The sequence below is a fragment of the Ursus arctos genome, unplaced genomic scaffold (assembly GCF_023065955.2).
Source record: "Ursus arctos isolate Adak ecotype North America unplaced genomic scaffold, UrsArc2.0 scaffold_9, whole genome shotgun sequence".
NCBI lineage: Eukaryota > Metazoa > Chordata > Mammalia > Carnivora > Ursidae > Ursus > Ursus arctos.
Genome location: NW_026623111.1, coordinates 71869727 through 71893136, shown reverse-complemented (window position 1 = coordinate 71893136; position 23410 = coordinate 71869727). Strand labels below are relative to the sequence as shown.

At 34.5% G+C, this 23410-nt stretch overlaps 1 protein-coding gene and 1 pseudogene across 2 annotated transcripts in view; both read right to left on the bottom strand.

Moving 5' to 3' along the window:
- Positions 1-23410, bottom strand: part of CCSER1 (coiled-coil serine rich protein 1) — a 1292599-nt gene that overhangs the window by 104499 nt on the left and 1164690 nt on the right. The window lies entirely within an intron of this gene.
- On the bottom strand, positions 9402-20088 carry LOC130543242 (keratin, type I cytoskeletal 18-like; annotated as a pseudogene).

The window sequence follows — 23410 nt, the reverse complement described above, 5'->3', positions numbered from 1 at the left end:
CAGAGAAAAGACGGATATCTGCAAGCCAGTAGAGTGGCTTTGAAAGAAACTAAACCTGTCTAAGCCTTAATCATGGATATCTAACCTCCAGAACTGCGGGAAAATAAATTTTTATTGTGTAAGCCAACCATTCTGTGGTATTTTGTTATGGCTGCCCTAGCAAACTAAAGCACCTTGTGATTTCTGACTATGAAAGCATTCAAATACTACATGCCACAATGGCTGGTACCATCTTTGGAACATTAGTAGTAGGCAGGGCAGTGGTGAGGAGGTGCTTTAGTGGAGAAAAGGCAAGGAAGGGAGAGGAGGAATAACCAATGAATGGATTTCCTTTTTGTAGTAAAACAAATGAAATTAGATGTGATGGCAGTCTCTCTCTCTCTCTCTCTCTCTGACTCTCTCTCATACACACACACACACACACACACACACACACACACACACACACCCCCTAAGAGAAAAAATATCATCTGACAAAAATGTACTCCCAGTAGAACAATGATCTATGGATTGAGTGCCTGCTTCTGAGTTCAATAATGATTGAGAAGACACTTGGAACATATAAACACTTTCTTGGAAGTAAGAAGTATCAGATTCTATCATTTAGATTAGGAATGAGACTTTAAAACAGTGGTAATCTAGACTGAAGTTTCCAACATGCCAAACATCTCCTGAATTTATGTGACATTTAAAAAGATAAAGAAATATGACTGTATTCTGCTATTCGTTAATCCCTTGGAATTGAGCAGTGGTTTTGTGAGGTGCTCTAACAAAACAAAGTACATAAACATGAAATATTTCTGTCATAGTACATAGACCAGAAAGAAAGACAAAAACAAAAAATGGTGTCAATCTCAATGACATTGAAGTTTGTTATAATGGAGAAAGTAGTATTAGAAATTATTCAATGAAATGTTTTTATTTTGCTGATGTAAATTTTAACATTTAACAATATATCCTTACATTGCAGAATTGTTTTTATTTTCTTTGAACTTTTGTGCATAATAATATATCCCTCTAATAACTTGTGAAACTTTCTATTTGTGGTTGTGCTACAACATTAAAATTACCTGAATTTGCTTAATCATTAAAAAAGGAGTCACAAGCATGTATTTCCAAAGTGTGTGTCAGCTAATACCAATAAAACAGAAAAAAAATAGATTATGTATTTTTATAAAGAATAAGTGAAAAACAACACAAACCCAAACATATAGGATTTAGTTATGTCTTTTCGTATTTTTCCTAATTTATTACTTAAAAACAACTTCTAGAATTTGACTTAAGAAGATTTCTTCTGGTATATGTAAATATAGAATTATAAGCATGTCATATATATGGTGATGTCAAATATATGTCTTCAAAAATTGCCCACAGGTATATAATTTCAAACTTAGATTTTAAAAAAGCAAACTACAGCACCTATACTTTCTTGCATATATCATATTGCATACATAATTCAGTTTCTGTTATCTGTTTCTGACATTATTAAAGTAGAGCTAGAATTTTAGACATTAGCATATGAATCCGAGAATCTTTTTAGATTTTTATGGTATATTTTCTTTCAACCCTTCTAGTGACTGATCATTACTGCGATTATCCAAATTATTCAACTTTCTTCTTTTCATAAAAATAATTGTCTATTGCCAGCATTACCTTATACCAAAACTAGATAAAGACACTACCAAAAAAAAAAATTAGGACAGGCCAATATCTCTGATGAATATAGATGCAAAATCCTCAACAAAACACTAGCAAACTGAATCCAACAACATGTTAAAAAAATCATCCACAACAATCAATAGTATTTATTCCTGGGTTGCAAAGGTATTTCAATATTCACAATTCAATATGATACATCACATCAACAAGAGAAAGGATAAGAATCATATGATCACTTCAACAGACTCAGGAAAAGTATTTGACAACACTTATTCATGATAAAAACCCCCAACAAAGTAGATTTAGAGGGAACATATAGGCCATTTATGAAAAATCCACAGCTAATATCATCCTTAATGAGAGTTTTTTCCCCTACAGTAAGGAACAAGACAAGGATGTCCACTCTCACCTCTTTCATTCAACATAGTACTGAAGTCCTAATCACAGCAATCAGACATCCAAATCAGTAAGGAAGATGTAACTTTCGCTATTTGCAGATGACACAATACTATATATAGAAAACCTGAAAGGCTCCACAAAAAAACCTGCTAGAACTGATAAATGAACTCACTAAGTCCCAGGATACAAAATCAACATACAGAAATCAGTTGCATGATAGACATGCAATAATGAAGCAGCAGAAAGAAAAATTAAGAAAACAATCCCATTCACAAATGCAACAAAAATAGTAAAATACCAAGGCATAAACCTAACCAAAGAGGTGAGAGACCTGTACTCTGAAAACTATAAAACATTGATGAACAAATTTGAAGATGACACAAGAAATGGAAAGATTATTTCATGCTCATGGACTGGAAGAACAAATATTGTTAAAATATCTATACTACCCAAAGCAATCTATACATTTAATGCAATCCCTATCAAAATACCAACAGCAATTTTCATAGAACTAGAACAAACAATCCTAAAATTTGTATGGAACCACAAAAGACCCCAAATATCCAAAGTAACATTGAAAATAAAAGCAAAGCTGGAGGCATCATAATTCCAGACTTCAAGTTATATTATAAAGCTGTAGTAATCAAAATGGTATGGTACTGGCACAAAACCAGACACATAGAACAATGGAACAGAATAGAAAACCCAGAAATAAACCCACAATTATATGGCCAATTAATCTTCAACAAGCAAGAAAGACTATCCAATAGGAAAAAGACAGTTTCTTCAACAATGGTATTGGGAAAACTGGACAGCTAGATGCAAAAGAATGAAACTGGTTCACTTCCTTAAAACAAACACAAAAATAAATTAAAAGTTGATTGAAGAGCTAAATGTGAGGCCTAAAATCATAAAAATCCTAAAAGAGAGCACACGTAGTAACTTCTCTGAAATTGGCCATAGCAATTTTTTTTCTATATAGGTCCCCTAAGGCAAGGGAAACAAAAGTAAAAACAAACTATTGGGACTTCATTAAAATAAAAAGCTTCTCACAGTGAGGGAAACAGTCAACAAAATTTAAAGGCAACCTATGGAATGGGAGAAGTTATTTGCAAATGATATATCTGATAAAGGGTTAGTATCCAAAAAAATACAGAAACTTATAAAACTCAACACTCAATAAACAAATCATCTGATTAAAAAATGGACAGAAGACATGAACAAGTATTTCTTCAAAGAAAACATCCACATGGCCAAAAAACACATGAAAAGATGCTCATCATCAATTAACATGAGGGAAATGCAAATCAAAACTACAATGAGATATCACCTCATATCTGTCAGAATGGCTAAAATCAACAACATGAGAACAACAGGTGTTGACAAGGATGTGGAGAAAAAGGAACCCTAATGCACTGTTGGTGGAAATGAGAACTGATGAAGCCACTGTGGGAAAACAGTATGGAGGTTCCTTTAAAAGTTAAAATGGAACTACCCTATGATGCAGCAATTCCATTACTGGGCATTTACCCAAAGAAAACAAAACACTAATCAAAGGGATACATGCACTCCAATGTTTATAGCAGCATTATCCACAATAGCCAAATTATGGAAAGAGTCCAAGTGTCCATCAACAGATGAATGGATAAAGAAGATGTGGGGTGTATGTATGAATGTGTGTATATATACACACACTAACGTACATGTATATTATGGAATATTATACAGCCTCAAACAATGAAATCTTGCCATTTGCAATGATATGGATGGAGCTAAAGAGTATAAAGCCATGCAAAATTTAAGTCAGTCAGAGAAAGACAAATCCCATATGATGTCACTCATGTGGAATTTAAGAAACAAAATAAATGAGCAAAGGGGGGGAAAAAAAGAGAGGCAAACCAAGAAGCAAATTCTTAATTAAAGAACAAACTGATGGTTACCAGAGGAGTGGTGGGCGGGGTGAGTGAAATGGGGATGAGAATAGGTGATGGGGATAAAGGAGTGCACTTCTCATCTCATGATGAGCACCAGGTGATGTATGGAGTTATTGGATCACTATATCATATACCTGAAACTAATATCAGATGAAACAGAGAAGGAGGCAAACCATAAGAAACTCTTAACTATAGGAAACAAACTGAGGGTTGCTGTAAGAGGTAGGTGGTAGGATGGGGTAAAAAATTAATTGTTTGGGTATCTGCCACCTAATTAATTAAAATTATTATTCTAATGATCAAGAAAACTGGAATGTCAGTATAATTTTTCACCCATCTGTCATTTTATTATCTGGACTATTGATTTTTCTTCAATTCGTAAAACAGAGGATGTGAACACATTATCCTCTAGCCCAATAATATCTACATATTTATCAATCTGAAAATTGGATACATAAATACTATCCAAATCACTGTTGACTTGGGGTAAGTGCTTTTATTAATGACATTGATAATGTCATTCTATATGTCTTCTATATGTAGGCAGCTATCTCAGGATGAAGATATGGAATAAAATTAGGTAAATTCGATAATAGATCCCTAGATCCATAGACTTTATACTGAGTCTCATACTAATACTAAAAATAATAGCCATGATTTTCTGAGTTCTGGCTATGTGCCAGGCATTGGGCTAGGCCCTAAAGAGTATGCATCATGATCTTTATTTTATCAATATGGAAACCTAAAATTAAAAGTTCAAATGAACTGTCCAACATCAGAGAGCTACTAATTTGTAGGACTAGTATTTTAATTTAGCTCTGACTCCCCAAAACGCTGTTGTTTTCACTTTAACATATTCCCTTTAAAACAACATTATGACTAAAACAACCTAGCACAACTAAGAACGAACCTACAATCTCTGGCTAATGAGACCAGCACTTGGTTTCTGCTCTTTTGTGGTTTCTACTGAAGAGGACTTAAAGGAGAATACTATATGAGAACGTGCTGTTGACTGCACAAGGTGCTAAGCTTCATGAGTTTAAACCGCCAGATTTTTTTATCTCTTTGTATGCCCTCCTCAGAAGCTTTCATAATAAAATTACTTTCCTAAAGCATATGGCCTTTTTAAGTTATCTTTTCCACAAGTTAAAAATGTTTATGATGAAGAATAACTTTACTCACATTCCATATGTTTCTTCATCTCAAGGAGAAGCTCTGCAGATTTTTGTCTGGAGCTGGTTGAAGCAAAGAATGATGTTTCCCCTAATACCATATAATATAGGCATTGGCAGAACACAGGAATATAGAATATGAAACAGGAATTTGGAGTTGGTAGTAAGCACAACTTAACTAGGGATAGCAAAGATCACCAACTGTCACTGAAGGCAATAAAATTTCAGAGGAGGCATCCATCAGTAATTTACCCATCTACCTATTTTATTCATAGTTCTATTTAACTATTAGTTGATATAAATTGTTTTGATGAAGGATAAAGAGGACAGAATAGTTTCTGGGGGGAAATAATGTACAGGTAAAGTACCTATCTATGATTTTTTTTTAGTTTCCTCCTCCAGTTAAGGCACATGATGGGGGTATGACCTGCCTCTATGATACTGCTAAGGAAACAAGTGGTCAATAAAATCTCTTAATATTCTATCAACTAGACCTGTCTCTATCTTTAAGTTATACAAGTGACCTTGAAAAGCTACAGCAGGGCCAGTTGGGTAAATTGTGCCCATGAGTGTCTTGGTACTGGTAACAAATATAATGATACCAAGATGTCAGTGGTTATGATAGCAAAGAATTTCATTCAAACACAAAATCTATCATCTTTTAATTATGAAAAAACATTTTAAAAAATATTATATCTTCAGGTTATGTTTTACATCTATAAATAGAGTTTGGAAGTTTCATTTGGCACAAAAAGGCTCATATACTTTTAATCAGTCCAAAAAAAAAAAAAAATCAGGGGGTTACTACTGATTGATCTGGGTAGAAAAAAATCTTTACCCAAATAGCACCACAGGCTCAAGTGAGAACATTTAGATTCTTGAGTTCCCTTTGTTCATTTTAATATCAATCCCAGCCAAGACATTTTAGTGGCAGTTATAATTATTTTACAACTGCCTTGGAAGCTTGTCATATTGCAGCAGTTACAGAGATGCTATCATAATAGCCTGTCTCAAGAAAGCTTCAGCAAAGCCTTAAAATCAAAGCTCACCAGTTGGCAAAGTCACAGATTGATAAAGTAAAAGTGAATTGGAAATTCACCAGGTAAACAAAAGCTCCAAGTCATTTAAAAACAATGAAAAATAGGTCACTGCTTTCATGTGTGCCAATCGCACCAGAATTCTAAAATAAAACCTAGTAACTTCTTATTAAGGACTTAAATAAAATCTTTAGATATTTTTAAGCCAACATGACAAAAATATATAGTTGTGCCAGACACGCACAAAATGATAATATGAGTACACACACAGTCTTCTTAATGCCTTCAAAAGCCTCCTAAATCAGTTCAAAGGGAAAAGAATCTCACCACCGAGTCCTGCCAGTTCTAGTGAGAGAATTGTTTACCACACGCCGCAAAACAAGCAGACCGTGGCCCAGGGGAGCAAGTCATCACAGCTCTTTTGATGGCCCATCTATATTGCTTAATGGTAACTATGAGCCCAGCACCCCCAGATCTGTGTAGTGCGGCTGGGTCACTGTGAATCTGCATGATCTCGGCTCCCAGGTGGAGGTCTGGTTGTTTTAGTTGGCCGTGCAGAGTTCTGCACCTTATTTGGGTAGATGACACTGGTGGTAATGATGTCAGATAGGTTTTTACACAATGTAGGCAATTCTCCTAATGGTGTTATTATCTTCCAAATTCAGGGATGAGGCTACAGAGTTTCCTTGTGATGCTTTGCATCTTACATTTATCCTTAATACCTTATCCACCTGTCACCCTATCGTGTGCTTTTAGGATGGTGCACTGAGCAGTGTTTCCAACTTATGGTAGGAGGAAAAGAGCTTTGTCTTTCTTCATTTGAAAAATTTTGGCCCAATTAGCAGCATGATTTGGACCTTAAGCAAATAATGTTGAACTGAACAAATTAGTAAAATAGTATTTTCTTCACCCATGGCACTGGAGAAGTCATTTGAGCAATATTTATAAAAATAGACTATTTGCATCTACAGACTGAATGGTTGCACTTTCAACCTGAAAGGCTATGCGTTAATTTATAATTTTCCTGAGACTCAAATTTGAATCATTTACATTAGAACGTGCAAGAGTGAGTTTCTTAGCTGGTAAATGAGCAAAACAAATAGATTGATATTCATCTCTCAGTACTACTTATTCTTTGTCTATGCATATTTATTTTTGTAGGGATAGGGAAAATCATATGTTCCAATTCAAAATGGAAATTCATAGAGTTCCTATGAACATCTCTTGCAAAGTCAAAGATCTACTGACAGATGGCAAATATCAAGAACCCAAAGCAAATATATCTTACTAATCATTCTCTCTTCTGAGATTGTATTCAACCTAACCTTCCTTCTTACACAGCCCTTGTGGTAACCATTACCAGTCTATCAGAATAGGCATGAGAGATAAAATCTATTTGCCATCCCTTGTATACTATATATGAAGAGGCACTGGCAAGGTCTCCTTTATTTTGATATTTTCCTTTCCATTTTAGTCCTTTACAATCTAAATGTTATTAATAAAATGAAAAAGGTTAATTGCATTAGAAGACAGCTGGAATATTTAGAAAAAGGGGCAATAGAATTATTTCCAACTATAAATGATTTAATACCTTCAATATTAGCATATTAGCCTTTAAAACCACCTTAGAAACCTTTAATGTGAAAAAAGGTGCTGAATGGCTATTATCTATACCATACCTTATGAATGTAAGTATCCATTACTTCACTTCAAATTTAACATTCAATTTAACATGTTCTTACTTTCCAAACTTCTTCCAGAATTGCACACTCAGAAAGGCACCTGGGAGTCACTATTGACTCTCTTCCAAAGCACACAAAATTAACCGTTTTATCCCTTTTCATGTGATTTGTGGATTTTTATATTTGAGAAATATCATAGATTTAATGTAGGCTGGTTATGGTTAAATTCGATCCATGTAAGTGAAATCATAGTGACGTAAGTATTTATCCACAGGAAGTTCTCTAGGCCTTCACCCATAGTGCTATGGCTCTCCTTGACTCTAACCTTTTAAGCACAGCCTTTAAGTTGATGTGAAAGACAAGAAAGAAAAAAATAATTGCCAATTTCAAGAAAAGAAATGGAATGAACACACACTCATTAGCAATTAAGTTTCTAAAAGACTAAACTAAACCAGAAGTCTTTCTTAAAGAAAAATACTATGTGTAGTCCACTTTTTCCAAGTCATCACATTTTTAAAAGCCATTCTCTATTGAAGAGATTTTTTAAAGTACTTATCTTATTGTTATTTTATTTCATAGAGAGCCAGTGGGAGAGCCATTTCTCAGTTGAAATGTCAAAATTATAATTAAGATTCTTATGATACAAAGTTTATCTTGCGTAAAGACATAAGTACATTTTCAAAGATCTGAAATCTATAAATACACCCATTAGATAAATCTTCATTGAATGTTCCACATATAAATTAATTTTATACTACTTTTTCCTTTTGACAGTCTAAGAAAATAATAAAGTATTTGAACAGTGAACTTGAAGATTTGTAAGGCAAAATTTAGGAGATCGTGTAATTTATTTAGATAAGAGATTGAATTTTGCCTAATTCCCTTCAAGGGGAAATAATTATTATACTAGTTTATTCATTATCACTAAAACAAGAGTCACTTATTTACATTTTAAGATATGCAATCCTTTAATACAACTTTTTTGTGTGTGATGTTTCTCAAACATTATTACAGCTCTCAAGTAAATGATTTGTTCCCTTTTCAGTTATAGAATTAAGTCCATCATTTAAAATAATGAGTTTTAGTATTTTTAAAGTTAACTCCAATGATTAACATTAACTCTGAATAGAAATTTTAATGTCATGAGAACATATCTACGCAACCAAACTGAAAAGAAATCACCCTTTCTTAGATTACTAATAAAATTTACTACTGTCATTGCTTCCCTTTCATCAAATAACCTATTTGTATGGTCATAACTATTGTTTTATTATCTTCATATTTTCCTTTATTTTATAGGTATGTTTAGCAAAAGTAAAATGTGAAGTTTCAGAAAACGATTTCAATATTTCACATACACAGAATATAATGGCTTGTATTTCAATAAAATGTTATGAATAAAAAAGGATTTAAATTGTCTGATAAAGAAGAAACTAGGTCACTTAAAATAATTCTCTTTCAATTAGAGTGTAAAAAATCTCATTTATTCAGGATTTTTATTACTTTAGAATTCATGACAATTAGAGCAATGACTAGTTTGAAGTTTACAGTTATATTATATCTGAAGAAAAATTTCACTCTTTAATACAGTCAACTTTCCCTTATGTCTTTTTTTTTTTTTTTTTTTTTTTTTACTTCTTAACTTTTTATTGGCCTCCTGGTCCCCAAAGAGTGCCCTGTTTCTGCTCCTTCAAAGCCTCAAAATTTTTGTGTTATTGGTCTCAGACACCTTGCCTTCCACGATTCGGCAGGTGGTAGTCTTTTGGATGGTTTGCATGGAGTTGCATTTGTCCAGAGAGTCACCAAGATTGAAGTCCTCTCTGTTTACCAGCAGGCAGTGGTAGGTGGTGATCTCAGCCTCCAGCTTGACCCTGATGTTCATCAGGGCCTCCTACACCTGGGTCTGGTGCTGCCATTCTGTGCAAATCTAGGACAGCTCCAACTCCAGGTGCAGCAGCATCCCCTTGACCTGCTCTCTCTGCATAGCATAGCATCCGCTTCCCTCAGGTTGTTCTCCAACTTTGCATTCAGATTTCTCATCTAGTCCGGTGGGTCTCCAAGGACTGGGCCGTACATTTCAGCTCCCTGAGCATCATTTCAGCTGCTCCTATTTCAGTGGCCTACACAGTGACCACTGTTGTGTTCTCCTCAGTCTTCTTAGATCAGTACTTGTCCAGCTCTTCTGGGTTCTTCTAAGCCAGCTTATGGTACTGGGCCTGCCTGTCTGCCATAATCTTTCTGAGATCCTAAGATCTGGGGCATCCAACTCCATGGTCAACCCCAAGTTGATAATCTGTTTTTATAGACCTTTTAGTTTCTCCTTGTGTTTCTTTATGAAAAGCAGCTCTTCCTTGGAAGTCTCAATCTCCATGTCCAGCTGCTGCCAAGTGATAATTGGTATCATCAAAAACCTTGTGAGGTCCATGGATATCACTCTTCACAGACTGGTGCATGACAAGCTCTGTCTTATATTTGACTCTGAAGTCATCAGCAGGACAAAGGGCATTGGCAGTCTGCAGAATTATGTAGGCATTGTCCACAGAATTTGTAAAGATTTGAGTCCTCAGCTCCTTGATGGTCTTGAAGTAATATCCCCAATCCCTGATCCACATTCCTTTCTTTTCCAGGTGTTCCCAGATTTAGATCTCCAGTCTCTGGTTATGAGCCTTCTGGCTCCTCACCCTGTCTACAGAGGAGGGCAGACAGTCATTCAGAAGGGGAACCCCTTCTCAGCCGGGATGCATCTTATCCCCACCAGGCCCCTGACCATCCCGATGGCCATGAACCAGGACTTCCAGCTGCCCTGTAAGCTGGTGGAAAGGGACATCAAGATCCATAAGCCTGACTTCCACTGCCTGCATAGATCCTGGTCATGCTGCTGAAAAGATGGACCTAGTGGCTGGGCGACTGCATGGAGCTTGGGGACTGATAGTTGGAGAAGAAGGTGAAGTGAGCAGTGAATTTTTCACACTGTTGAATTTTCCAGTTCACTTTTCTTCAGGAGAGATGTAAGAAGGCATTGATAAAGCGTAGTTTATGAATCAGGCATTTTATATGTATGATTATCTTATTTCAGTCTCACAACAATCCTTTAAGGTAAATATGTCCTAAAAGCATCACTTTTCTATAATTTTTTATAATGAAGAAACTATTTAAAACCCTAAAAGGCAAGAAAATGGAACTTTTGTCCATTGTTAAAATGACAAAATAATCTGAGAAAGAAACCGTGATGGGGATTAAAGTGCACACTTACCATGATGAGCACCGAGTAATGTATAGAATTGTCAAATCACTATCTTGTATCCCTGAAACTAATACAACACTGTATGTTACCTACAGTAGAATTAAATTTTTTTAAAAAAATAAAAAAACTGTAAATATATCTAGTTATAATACTAGACACAAAGTAGGTGTTCATTAATTATTAGATTTTTTTCTTCAAATCATCCATTTGTGTACTCAGCAGTTACTAGATTCATAAATTACCTACCATAAAACTAAAATATAAAATATAGTGATAAAGCTACATACACTTTCTTCCATGTGGTTTCTTCCATTTTTTTCCAACCCTAGTATAGACTCATCTCACAATGCTGGAAAGCAGCATAGATTCAGCCAAGATATATAACACCTGCCAGATTTGCTTGGGTTCTTTCGAAGATAATACGGAGCAGCTAGGTAAAGGTGAAGTGGTAGGTGTAATTTGTCTAAAATAGATGGAAAACTTAGCACACATCATTGAATTTGTATGCTCCAAATGCTTAGGTTTAAAAGTCAGTAAGCCTGGCAAGGGAAGGTGACAAGACATTTAAATAGATGTAAAATTTTCTTTAGGAGAAAAGATGTGCTGTGGAAAAAGTAAACACTTGTAACAGAAAAATAAATAGGGGCCTCTCAACTTCATAGGTAGTCTTGAGAGATTTTCTGTGGCCTGACATAGAAATGACCCAGAGGAAAGTAGAATTCGAATTAAAATTGAGCAAAAGAAATCACCTATAAATGAACATAATCACTTTCTCAAGTGGACAGTATTATCAGGTTGATGAGAGACTTGTTTCTGGCTCTGCTCATTTACAGAACAATAATTTTACCAGGAAATGGCATAAAACTCCAAATGCTAGGAATATTTATTTTTTAAATTTGCAGAATTGCCATGAAATATTATCAAGCACAATTCTAAGTGTCCAAATGACCATGTAGAAATCACAATCCATAGCGGGCTCAAATCCCTTACCCTTAAATTTTTTTAGTCCATTATGAAAATTATGAAACTCAGTAATGAAATGAAGTAACCTCATGTATGAGAGAATAATCCAAAGGTCGCTCAAATTCAAAGTATAAAGGACATTTGATGCGTGAAGGCTGGAAGATTATCTGAACAATTACATCTTTGCTGCATTCAGCAACAGTTGTGATCAGCAAGAGGTTAGTGATCTTATTTTCCACAACCAAGGACAAAGTAAGGAGGAGACTTCATTTGCAAGAAAATGAGATAGAAAAAAGAATCTTAGTAGGAATGCTCTTCAGCTTGAACTGCAAGCAAAGAGCTCAACAGGGCTTGTCGAGAAGAAAGTGAGGTCTCCAGTCTTTATTAGCTGACAGGTCAAACACTGGACCTGCTGTGACTAAAAATGAAGGAATTTACCCAGTTGTTTTAAGAAGTTTGAACTTTATTTTCTAGGTTTAGCTTCCTTAATACCTCAGCACATTAGGGAAGACACTGTGCTGTTACTTATCTTTTTTTGTTATCATTAGGTTCATATCATTTCTGGAAATATTTTTTCTTTTTTTTTTTTTTTCATTAATCTATTTGAGAAAGAGAGAGAGCAGAGAGGGAGAGCGAGAGGGAAAAGGAGACTCCTCGCTGAGCAGAGAGCCATATGTGGATGTGGGGCTCCATCCCAGGACCCTGAGATCATGACCTGAGCCAAAGGCAGATGCATAACTCACTGAGCCACCAGGTGCCCCTCTGCAAATATTTTCGAAGGAGAAACCAAGATATATATTTAGATATGCTTGACCTAAGTGCTTTGCCTGTGAACAGCTATACAATTTTTTTTTTTTTTTAGTATTTCTAGTACTTTACAGGTAATGTGTAGTGTGCCCAATACAAATTAGTCTTATTAAGACAAATTTACATACAAGGCAATGGTTGCCTGTCTTCGCGTTTGTCTCTTGTAGACTTGTGGAGTTCAGGCAGTTCAGGAAACCTTGTAAAACACCCTCACAAAAGGAAGTCACAATTCAAATTATTTTAGAGGCTGGGTATTATGGAATCTATGGCAATATGAAGAAGACATGCACTACCTGAAGGCATTCAAATTAAACTTTAATTGTACCAGCAAAAGACAGGATATCCATGTGTCAGTTTGCCCTCTGTCTATGGATCACCATTTTGGGACTTTCACCGTAGAAGTTACTTTCCAGGATTTGTTTAGAACATCTAAGCATACATTCCATAATGAGATTTAGATGCTAATCATGTGTATGTCATAGCGTATAGAGAATGTTCTGATGCAAATTCTTATTAACATAGTCATGACAGAGCCTTAAGGAATTCAACTAAGAAATTGCTATTGCTCCAGTCCAGACTACAGTCAGTCTCTTTTGGACTACATTGGGTTGCCCCACTCAGGCTCATCAGAAACGTCCATCTCTTATTAATTCTAATATTTATTAATACTTAGTACTAAACTGGAACTCTGCTTTTGCACTTCAGGTAAAGTCCTTACTACTGAAGTTTTATCTTCAAGTTCTATAATCTTTTCTTCTGTAGTGCTTTATCTGCTATTACGCCTATCCAATGTATTTTTCATCTCTAGAAGTTCAAATTAGGTCTATTTTATGTTTCATATTCTCAGCATACTCATATTTTCCTTCCATCTTCTTGATTACTTGAAGAATATAATGGCTCTTTTAATGTTCTTTTCTACTATTACATTATTTGTTTCATTTCTGGATATGTTTACATTGATTGACTTTTCTCCCTATTATGTATGGATCCTGGTTTCCTGCTTCCTTGTCTGCCTGGTAGATTTTTATTGAAATGTGAAGCATCAGATATTTTAAAGAAATAAATCCTTTAAATATTTTGAAATTTATTATGGTTTGCAATTAAGTTACTTGGAAATAATATGACGATCTTTTGATTTGCTTTTAAATTTGTCAGCCAGGACCCTAGCAGCCTTTAATGTAGGTCTAACTTAGTTCTCCTACACAGGCCATATCCTTCTGCTTGTTACCCAGGCATGAGAAGCTGGCTTTTGAGAAAGCTCTGAGAATCACTCCTCCTATTCTTTTTCCTCATTTTCAGTAGTTTCCTCACAGAAATGCTCTGATTAGTACTGGGCTGGAGACTGGTGGGGAACCTTCTGTAGACTGCTGAGCCCTCTCCTACAGTTCTCCCCTCTCAGGTGCAATGCCTTCTCAATCCCAGCCACCTTAGCCTCCCCAAATATTCCATCTCCTTAATTCAGGACTCCCCCTGAGCTCTGTCTGGGTTCCTTCTCTCTGCCCTTCAGCCTAAAACTGCAGACAGAAAGCTGGGGCATTTGTAAGGCCCCTCTCATTTATTTCTCCTCAGAGACCACTATGCTGTATAGTTTGTTTGTTTAATGTTCGAAATCTACTGTTTTACATATTTTATCCAAATTTTTAGTTGGTTAAGGTAACAGAATAAATTTGATCCCTGTTACTCCATCATGACTGCTAAACAGAAGTCTTTCCTGAGGTTTTATGAACAGATATCTGATTAAATAATTTTCTATATGATCTGATTATTATTATTATCATTCTTATTTGTCATGAATGAGTGATGCTTCAGTTCTGTGTTTCTAAGCAAAGCTTTCTGAGAAATCCTTGTTCTATGAATCAGAGGAAAATAAAAGATATCTTTGGTAGGAATATTTGCTCCTTAGTAGGACTAGGAAGTAAAATAATTCTCCCCTTGGACAGCATAGTGACCTATCCAGTATAACAATATTAAACTCCCCAGCTACTGGGATATTGTGTTTTACCATATGCCTTTCCCCTTACAGTACATAGGTCCAGAACAGTTACATGGAAAATAAATAGATCATATCTTCAGATTAGAACTTGGATGTTCAGTGCAAAAATAAAATAATAATAGTTAACGCACGTTTTCTAAATGTAACCTTGCATTGTTAGAACTCTATTACAACTCTTCGAAATCCCAGGAAATCCCAGGAAAATCTAAAAAATCTTAGTTGTTTTTTCAGTTTAACAATGACCAATTCTCTTTCCAAAAAGGTAGCCTAATCCTTGTAATAGTTCATAAAATACCAACCATGTTAAAATATGAATCACTTTCAGTTTCAAATATGCTTACAAATAGATAAATATTTAATTTTTATTTTAGTGGGGATAGAGAAAGGTAATCACTAAAAGAGTGACATACTTTAGATTAAATGCCTGATTATGCCTAAAGACTTGGACCCATCTGGATTTCATATTTGAAATTTTTAATTTCAAAATTAGGTGTCAGTTTGGGATTCTAAATTGCTATTGCTTTTGCCATTTTCCCTCAATATAAACTCTGTCATTGATCAATACTCTCTAGTGGACCAATGTCTTGAAAAATATTACTGTATCTGCTTCAGAGGCATAGAGGAGGGAGGACTCATCCTGTGCTGAAAGCAGCTACACAGGAGGGTAACACTGAAAACATAAATAAAGATACTGAACACATGGATTCAATAATAGAATATGTAGAAACATATAACATATTTCAGCCCTGGAATTAGACCCTGAAACAGAATCCCTGCTGAGTGTATTACCCTATCATTCAGCATCAGGAATAAGATTTATAAATTAAAGATTGCTGTCTTTTCAAGGGTTTTGTATTTTTTTCTTCTTCTCTTGGAACACTTTATACCCAGATAGCTACATGGCCCACTCCCTCCCATCCTACAAGTCTCTACAAATATGTCACATTATTAATGAGACCTTTCCTAGGGTAAAACAGTAGACCATCCCTAACCCACCCACCCATCAATACCTTAGCCCTTATTCTCTTCTATTTCTTTCGTAGCTCTTATTACTGCCTGCACTTCTATATATTCAGTTTTAATTTCTTTGTTGTCTGCCTTTCCCCACTGGAATGCAAGCTTCACAAGGCCAGTAACTTCATCCATTTTTTCTAACTACTGTAATCTCAGTTTCTTGGCGCATACTAGACACCCCGTAAACATTTGTTGAATGAATGAATGAATGAAGCACTAAATATTGTGCCTGGTCCATAATAAATGTTTAGTCAAATTACTGATGACTTTTTATCACGATCATCATCATCATTGTAAATTTTGTCATTACTCTAAAACAGAAAATTCTTCCAAGCTCCTCAGTTGTCTGTATGATCATATATGAACATCACATAAAAACAAAGTATTTTGACACTCAAAATAAGGAACTCTAAGATCACACACTGAGTGAGTTACAGTTAATTTAGAACACTTGTAGGTAAAATAAATCACCCCAAACATGTGACTGTTGTTCTTGATAAATGAGTTTTAAGCTATTACTTTATTTAGTATCAGGTTATTTGATGGTTTGTTGAACTCAGCAAAATGATATTTTATTGAATGAAATTCCCTAGAGCTATAGAATCAAACTTGATATATTTAGAAATGAAGAGAAAAGTCTAGAGAGGGTATAATATTTGAAAATTATAAAAGGCAAAAAAGTATTTGCTGCTAATACTAAAGATAAAATTATAGCATTAACAACAAACAATACATTAATTTGCACTAAGAGGTAGAAAATACTCCAATTTCAATTTGTGTCTTTATCTTCACGTAAATCATTGACTTATAAAGTAGCATCTTGCCTCTCAACAAGTTTGCTACATTGTTTCATTTCTTACACAAAAAGTAATAAATTCATATGTACATCAAAATAAAGCTAATAAAATATAATAACTACTAACTGAATTCTTTTTACGGAGCTATAGGTAATAGGAATAAAAAATATAGATACACATATTTAAATAAGCATAATTCGCTATGATAAGTGCTATGTTACTGCAATTTCTAGACTTTAAATTTTATGCATCAATATAATTTTAATTAAAAAGACAAAATTTAATAAAAAGCAATGTTGTCAACTTGCCTTCTAACGTTATCACAGTATAAAGTAAATAGCATAACATCAATAATATTAGGAAAACATAATCTTTAAGTAAATTATTTTATCATTTCATAGAGCTTCATGAAAAACTCATTAATTTGTGCTTATTTTTCAATAACTTTAAATTTCAGTACAGACCTACACCTTATTGTTTTCCACACACTGTGGTAACAGAAGTACCATAGGCATGTGGAAGAGGAAGTGATTTACTGTGTGCTGGGAGCAGCTTCACAGGAGGAAGACATCTGAACCACCAATCAAGATAAGGAATAGAGGAGAAATAGCAGGTTTGGGGTAAGATAATAAGCGACAGAGCCAACGTTATGAAGGATGGCAGGGCAAGGAGCAAAAGAAAGGAGCACTCATCACTGACAGAAGGAAAGTGGAGTCAGTCATGAAGAATAAAAGGAGAAAACACTACATTCTATGATACGAAGCAAACAACCTCTGACACTGCAATATTATATGTACCTTTAAAATTACTGGACTTCTTACTACTCTGTAATGCTCTGTTTGTAACCTCAAGAGATCTTCCTAGCAGGTTTAATATAACTGAATTCAAGAAAATGAACGGCAGATAGGAAGAGATGAGAAAGTCCCTGATGCCACATGTCAACCATTCATGTCCCATGCTAAAGACACACTAACCAGTTCAGCCTAGCCCTCCTTGACTTAAGGGGAAGGAGCTATTTACTCCATGTAACAGGCTATCTCCATGCGCAGTTTTAATTGAATTGAGTCAAGAAATAAGTGAACCTGAATTCAAGAAAAAAAATCCTGTATATTTCCTTAAGTATTTCAGAATAAATACCTGTTTCATCTCTATTAACGTCAAATTTTCAAGAACCCTAAATATCTAACAACAAAAAATATTTTATTCAACTATAGGTCATAAATGTAAAATTATGTTGTCAAAAACTTTTCAAAATACAGAAAATATTTAAAATATAATATCAAGTGGAAAGGGTGCAGCACTGTTTAATGCATTATATATCCATATTATACATTATATATTTATTGTTACACATGAGAACATACAAATACACATACACTACACAAAGAATTGTAAGGAATATACCAGAATCTATTATTAGCTCCCATGAATTATTGGCTGAGGGCTATGAGTTTTTAAAAATGTCTTTTTAAAATTTCCTGTGTTTTCTAAGGTTTCTATAACGAATATGCGTAACATTCATAATATGAAAACAATACAGTATTTACAAAACACATTCTTCAATTTGTAAATATTCTTAGCTGTAAATGGATAATTCTCACTACCTAGAAAACTTGGTAGTTCAAAATGTCTAGAAATGAGCTTTTGCTTAATTAAAATCAATATGTCTTCAGCAATGGTCTTGCGTGGTTACTGACTAATGTGACTTCATCTGCTGAAGTCTTATCCTTATCAACTGACAAAAAAATCTGAGGAAAAAGTAGTTATTAAATAATCCTTTCCCTTAAAGACAAAACAAAGAAATAACCAAATGTACTTCAATCACTGAGGATTAAAGCAATGCAAAAGAGTAACAAGGTCAAATGAACTATTTATACTTACTAAAACTGTACATTAATTATGCATTTAATTTCTTCCTGTGTATGATATATATTTTGCCCACTTCAAAAAGAATAATAATAGTCATTTCTTTTTATAATTATCAGTATTAGGAATCAGTTCTATTCTAAATCTTTTATTGGAATGCAAGATGACAGATGTAGAAGTTATACATATTATGTAAAGATAAGCAAAAATCCCACTATATTTGAAGAGTTATGCAATTAGATAAAGTAAAGTAATTATTACACCACTATGCTTTATTTTTCTCCAACTTAGGCTAATTTTCTGTTGACAGAAGATATCTTTGCAAATTATAGGGTAACATGTGCTCAATGAGAGGTAGATACAAATAGATGAAAATAGATGACTTAGGAAATGAGAATTAGTACACCAATATTTGATCTTCACATTTTCATAAAATTCAAAATGTATCATGTCTAGCTTCGGTATTTCTCTCATTATTCCCGGCTCCCACAGCAGTCCAGTCCAGTCCATTATTGAGAAAATGCCTTTGCTATTGGCTGGGAGACAAAAGGGAAGGGATGGCCACACGGGGGGAAAAAAAACGAATTACTATACTCATCATGTTGGACAATAATCTCACTCTCCTTCTTTCTCCCAGAACAAAACTGTTGCAAAATACAAGTGAAAACTCATAGCAATACTGTTACATAATAAAATTATAAACAATAGATGAACGTTCTTAAAAACTCTATTTAAAAATCTTGAAAGGTAGGGCATTGCACAGTAAAAAGCAGGACCGCTCTAGGAGAATTTTCTGTGTTGAAACAGACAGGAGATTGTTTTCTTCTGTAAGTGATTTCAGGGGCAGAAAAGCCCTCTAAAATAGGAAGCCTATCAGGAAAAAATATTTTTAAAGACCTTATACTCATTTTCATGGCATAAACTGAAATGAGTGTGTAATTTCTCTTTGCTTTTAACAACACACCTTCTTTCCTATAATACTTAGGAAAACAACACATTAAGGTGAAATAAAGCCTTCACCTCTGTGTGAAGAAGGTTGTGGATTTTTAGTTACTAGCCTCACAGTTGGATTAACTGAGAACTGTTGGTGATGAGAACAAGCAAGGACAAAAAGTTATAAACAATATTTCTCCATCATTTGACATTTCACTGCCAGTGGTCCATTAGCATAAAACAAACAAAGAGAATCAGCACTTAAAAGATTTGTGCTCCGTTTACTCATAAATGTTGTATCACTTTGCTGTATTGCTACTTATCGTTAGATTTTACATAGTCTAGAACACTTGTATAAAATTTGCTATCCTAGGTTCATATTGAAGAGTCTGTTCTATTGACAAATTAAATAATTTAGCTTATGCTACTCGTTCTAGGTGGCTACCAAGCTTTACACATTGGTGTCTAGTCAGATTCTCACTTGTTCTTCAGTTTTCATTTTTAACTCTAGTAACAGAACAGATGCCACTCTCAAACTGAGGGAAATATTTAACTATAAGTGATCACACTTCATCAATAAAGCTAACCTTTCCATAATGTGCCTGCATGTTAAGTGTATACATTAATTGCAAAAAAAAAAAAAAAAAAGTAATGGAATACTGAATGAGGGAAAATATATCACATGCAAATTTCATCTCTGTTTTCTTTCCCGAGAAACCCAATCTGAAGCCAGGGCACATAATTTCAGTAAGGGGATCTCAGGCTCACTGAGGCTATTCTTATATTTATTAGTAATAACTAGGGAGAATTTCTGCCTATACATCTTTGGATATTTGGAGAAACATATTTTGAATTGTTAAATGTCTATATAATGGGATAGTTATCAAGTATGACTAAAAACTCCATAAATTTTTGCTGAGAATTTTTATCTAAAAGGAATTACATACTTCTATGCTTTTTAATTTTTTTGATTACTAATATTATTTTAATCATTAATTCTGAAATTGGGATGTTCTAGAAGTTTGTTTATCATTAGAGATGTTTTAACCTATAATTAAGTAGCTAAAAATTATAGGATAACTCTCTCAATATTTTATTTATTTTTGTTTTATGACATAATTTCTTATGTATAGTATTTATTTTTATATGCCTTCTATTCACACAGTTTAAATCCCTTCATGGGGGGCGCCTGGGTGGCACAGCGGTTAAGCGTCTGCCTTCGGCTCAGGGCGTGATCCCAGAGTCCTGGGATCGAGCCCCACATCAGGCTCCTCTGCAGTGAGCCTGCTTCTTCCTCTCCCACTCCCTCTGCTTGTGTTCCCTCTCTCACTGGCTGTCTCTATCTCTGTCAAATAAATAATAAAAAATAAAATCTTTAAATCCCTTCATGGTCACGTAAACTGTATTCAGAACAGACATCCTCCTCCCAGGGTGAGATGCACTTAATTCCTACTCAATGATCCATTATACTCTTATCTTTAGAAATTAACCAAGAATACAAGTTTTATTATTGAACCAGTTAATATAATCAGACATTTATTCCTTATTTCTTCCTTTCTCTACCAAAGTCTGAATTATTATTTCAAAGCAAAGGTGAAAATAGTAAGCACAACCTCTTTAGTTTCTTTAGATCCTAATACATACTATAAGAGTGCATGAAGATAATATCCAGGACTTTGGTAATACATGTGTAGTCAACCTGATTCAGCAGGCAAATGTGATAAAGTCCCGCAGGACTTCATTCACAACCCATGTGCAAATGCTAGGAGGACTGCTTGTATGAGAAAGGGCCTCACTAGCTCTCAGCAGGAAGTTACCAGGCACCAGATGTTTTCCACCTGGATTGATCATAGTTGCTTTTTGAAATCTTCATGTACACATTTTTAGAATTTCTTTTCTGGATGTTGAAACACTGTACTTTTCCTAGTTGTCCTGTTCTTTCTCAGACTAGGCCTTTTCTGTGGTTTTGAGTTTCTTCCCAATATGGGTTCACCTGTGGCCACTTGCCTGTCTACTGCCCAGCTGGCTTCCATTCATGTTTTAACTGTTGGGAGATACCTGGTATAGCAGAAATAGCCCTGAGCAGGATGCCAAAATAGGATTACAGACTTCTTTGTCACTAATAGTTTGATCTTAGGTATATAATTTAACCTTTTTTAAGTATTTTTTTATTTATTATTCTACAGAATTATTAACAGTGACATCTCTATGTATTTGGTAAAGTTTTGCATCTGCCTAAATAACATTTTTATTTATATGTCTTAAAACAGCAGACCCTCAGGATATCCCAACTTGAAGTCATTAACTTTTCCAAACTTTCTACCAACTCCAAAATAATTAACTCCCATAGAAGCTAAAAGTGATGAGATTATTTCTGGAGAAAATGGAACCTGACTTTAGTCTTTAAGTTATTCTTGCTCCTTCCACGTTCATGAAGAAAATATGTAAATGATAGTACATTTATTAAAATATTGCTATATACTATGCACTGTTTTAAGTGATTAAATTGATAACATTGTCTCAATTAATTTAGGTCCACCCAAATGAGAATGATGTTTTGAGAAAATGAAATAAACCCAATGTGCCTAGAACACAGGAAATACAAAGGAGGATGATGTGAAATAAGACCAGTGAGCTAATTTTGGGTTCAGATCATGAGTCTTTTCTGTAATATTAAAGATTTTCATTGTTAGAGAACAAGAAGTCTTACTATCATCTAAGTGGAGTGGTATCATAATTATTCTACCTTCAGTGATGAAAGCTAAGTGGAAGGACCAAGACTGGACGTGGAGAGACCAGGAAAAAGAATATTGCTCAAATACAGTTAATCCATGGAACTTTCTCCTACTACTCTGGTATAATTTTCTGTCTTTCACTTATGAAGTTGTATTTCAATTATAGTAACATGAGCTTGGGTTTGTTGTTGTTGTTGTTGTTGTTGTTGTTTTTACAATGTAGTGTTTTAGTCAAATGAAAGTAAGATAAAATCGAATTATAGTCTGGAGTTGAAACTACAAACTCCAACTGAAAGTTGAGTCTGGTTACATGAATAATTAGGTGAGACACCTCAAATTAAATTTAAATAGTGTGAATACTTTATTTTTCTTCCTTGCATTTAACTACAAATTGTTAGCATAAATATTTCTTGATTGTTCATCACAAGTTTTTAAAAATCTATAGAATGCCTATATAAATATTTGAATTGACAGATATTTGAATATTATTAATGCATTAAGAAGCAACAGATGGTACTGAAATCTTCCCCAACAATCTTCTTCTAACTCATAAATGAGGAAAAATAAAAGAAGCAATTTACTCTTGACTATTTAAAGAAAGTTTAACTGTGGATTTCCCAAATGTTTAAGATACTTTTGTCATGCAACTGCAATAACAGGAGAAATGTTAGATGAGTGTTGTCACACTAAAAACAAAATGCTCCGCTTCTACCATCAAACACCAGATATTGTTCTTGGGTAGGCCAGCAGGTAAAATCACTGAGCATCATGGAACAGAGACAAAAACCTTCATTGTCACATTAGGAAGAAACTCTGTTTTTGCAAAATGCTCTAAATAAGTCTCAAGCTAAAAAAATAAAGTATCTAAACTCACATAGAAATACCTGCTGGGGGGCGCCTGGGTGGCTCAGTCGTTAAGTGCCTGTCTTCGGATGAGGGCGTGATCCTGGCATTATGGGATCGAGCCCCGCATCAGGCTCCTCCACTGGGAGTCTGCTTCTTCCTCTCCCACTCCCCCTGCTTGTGTTCCCTCTCTCTCCAGCTATATCTCTCTCTGTCAAATAAATAAATAAAATCTTAAAAAGAAAGAAAGAAAGAAAGAAAGAAAGAAAGAAAGAAAGAAAGAAAGAAAGAAAGAAAGACCCAATGGCATCATGGTTGGACTATGCCTCTCA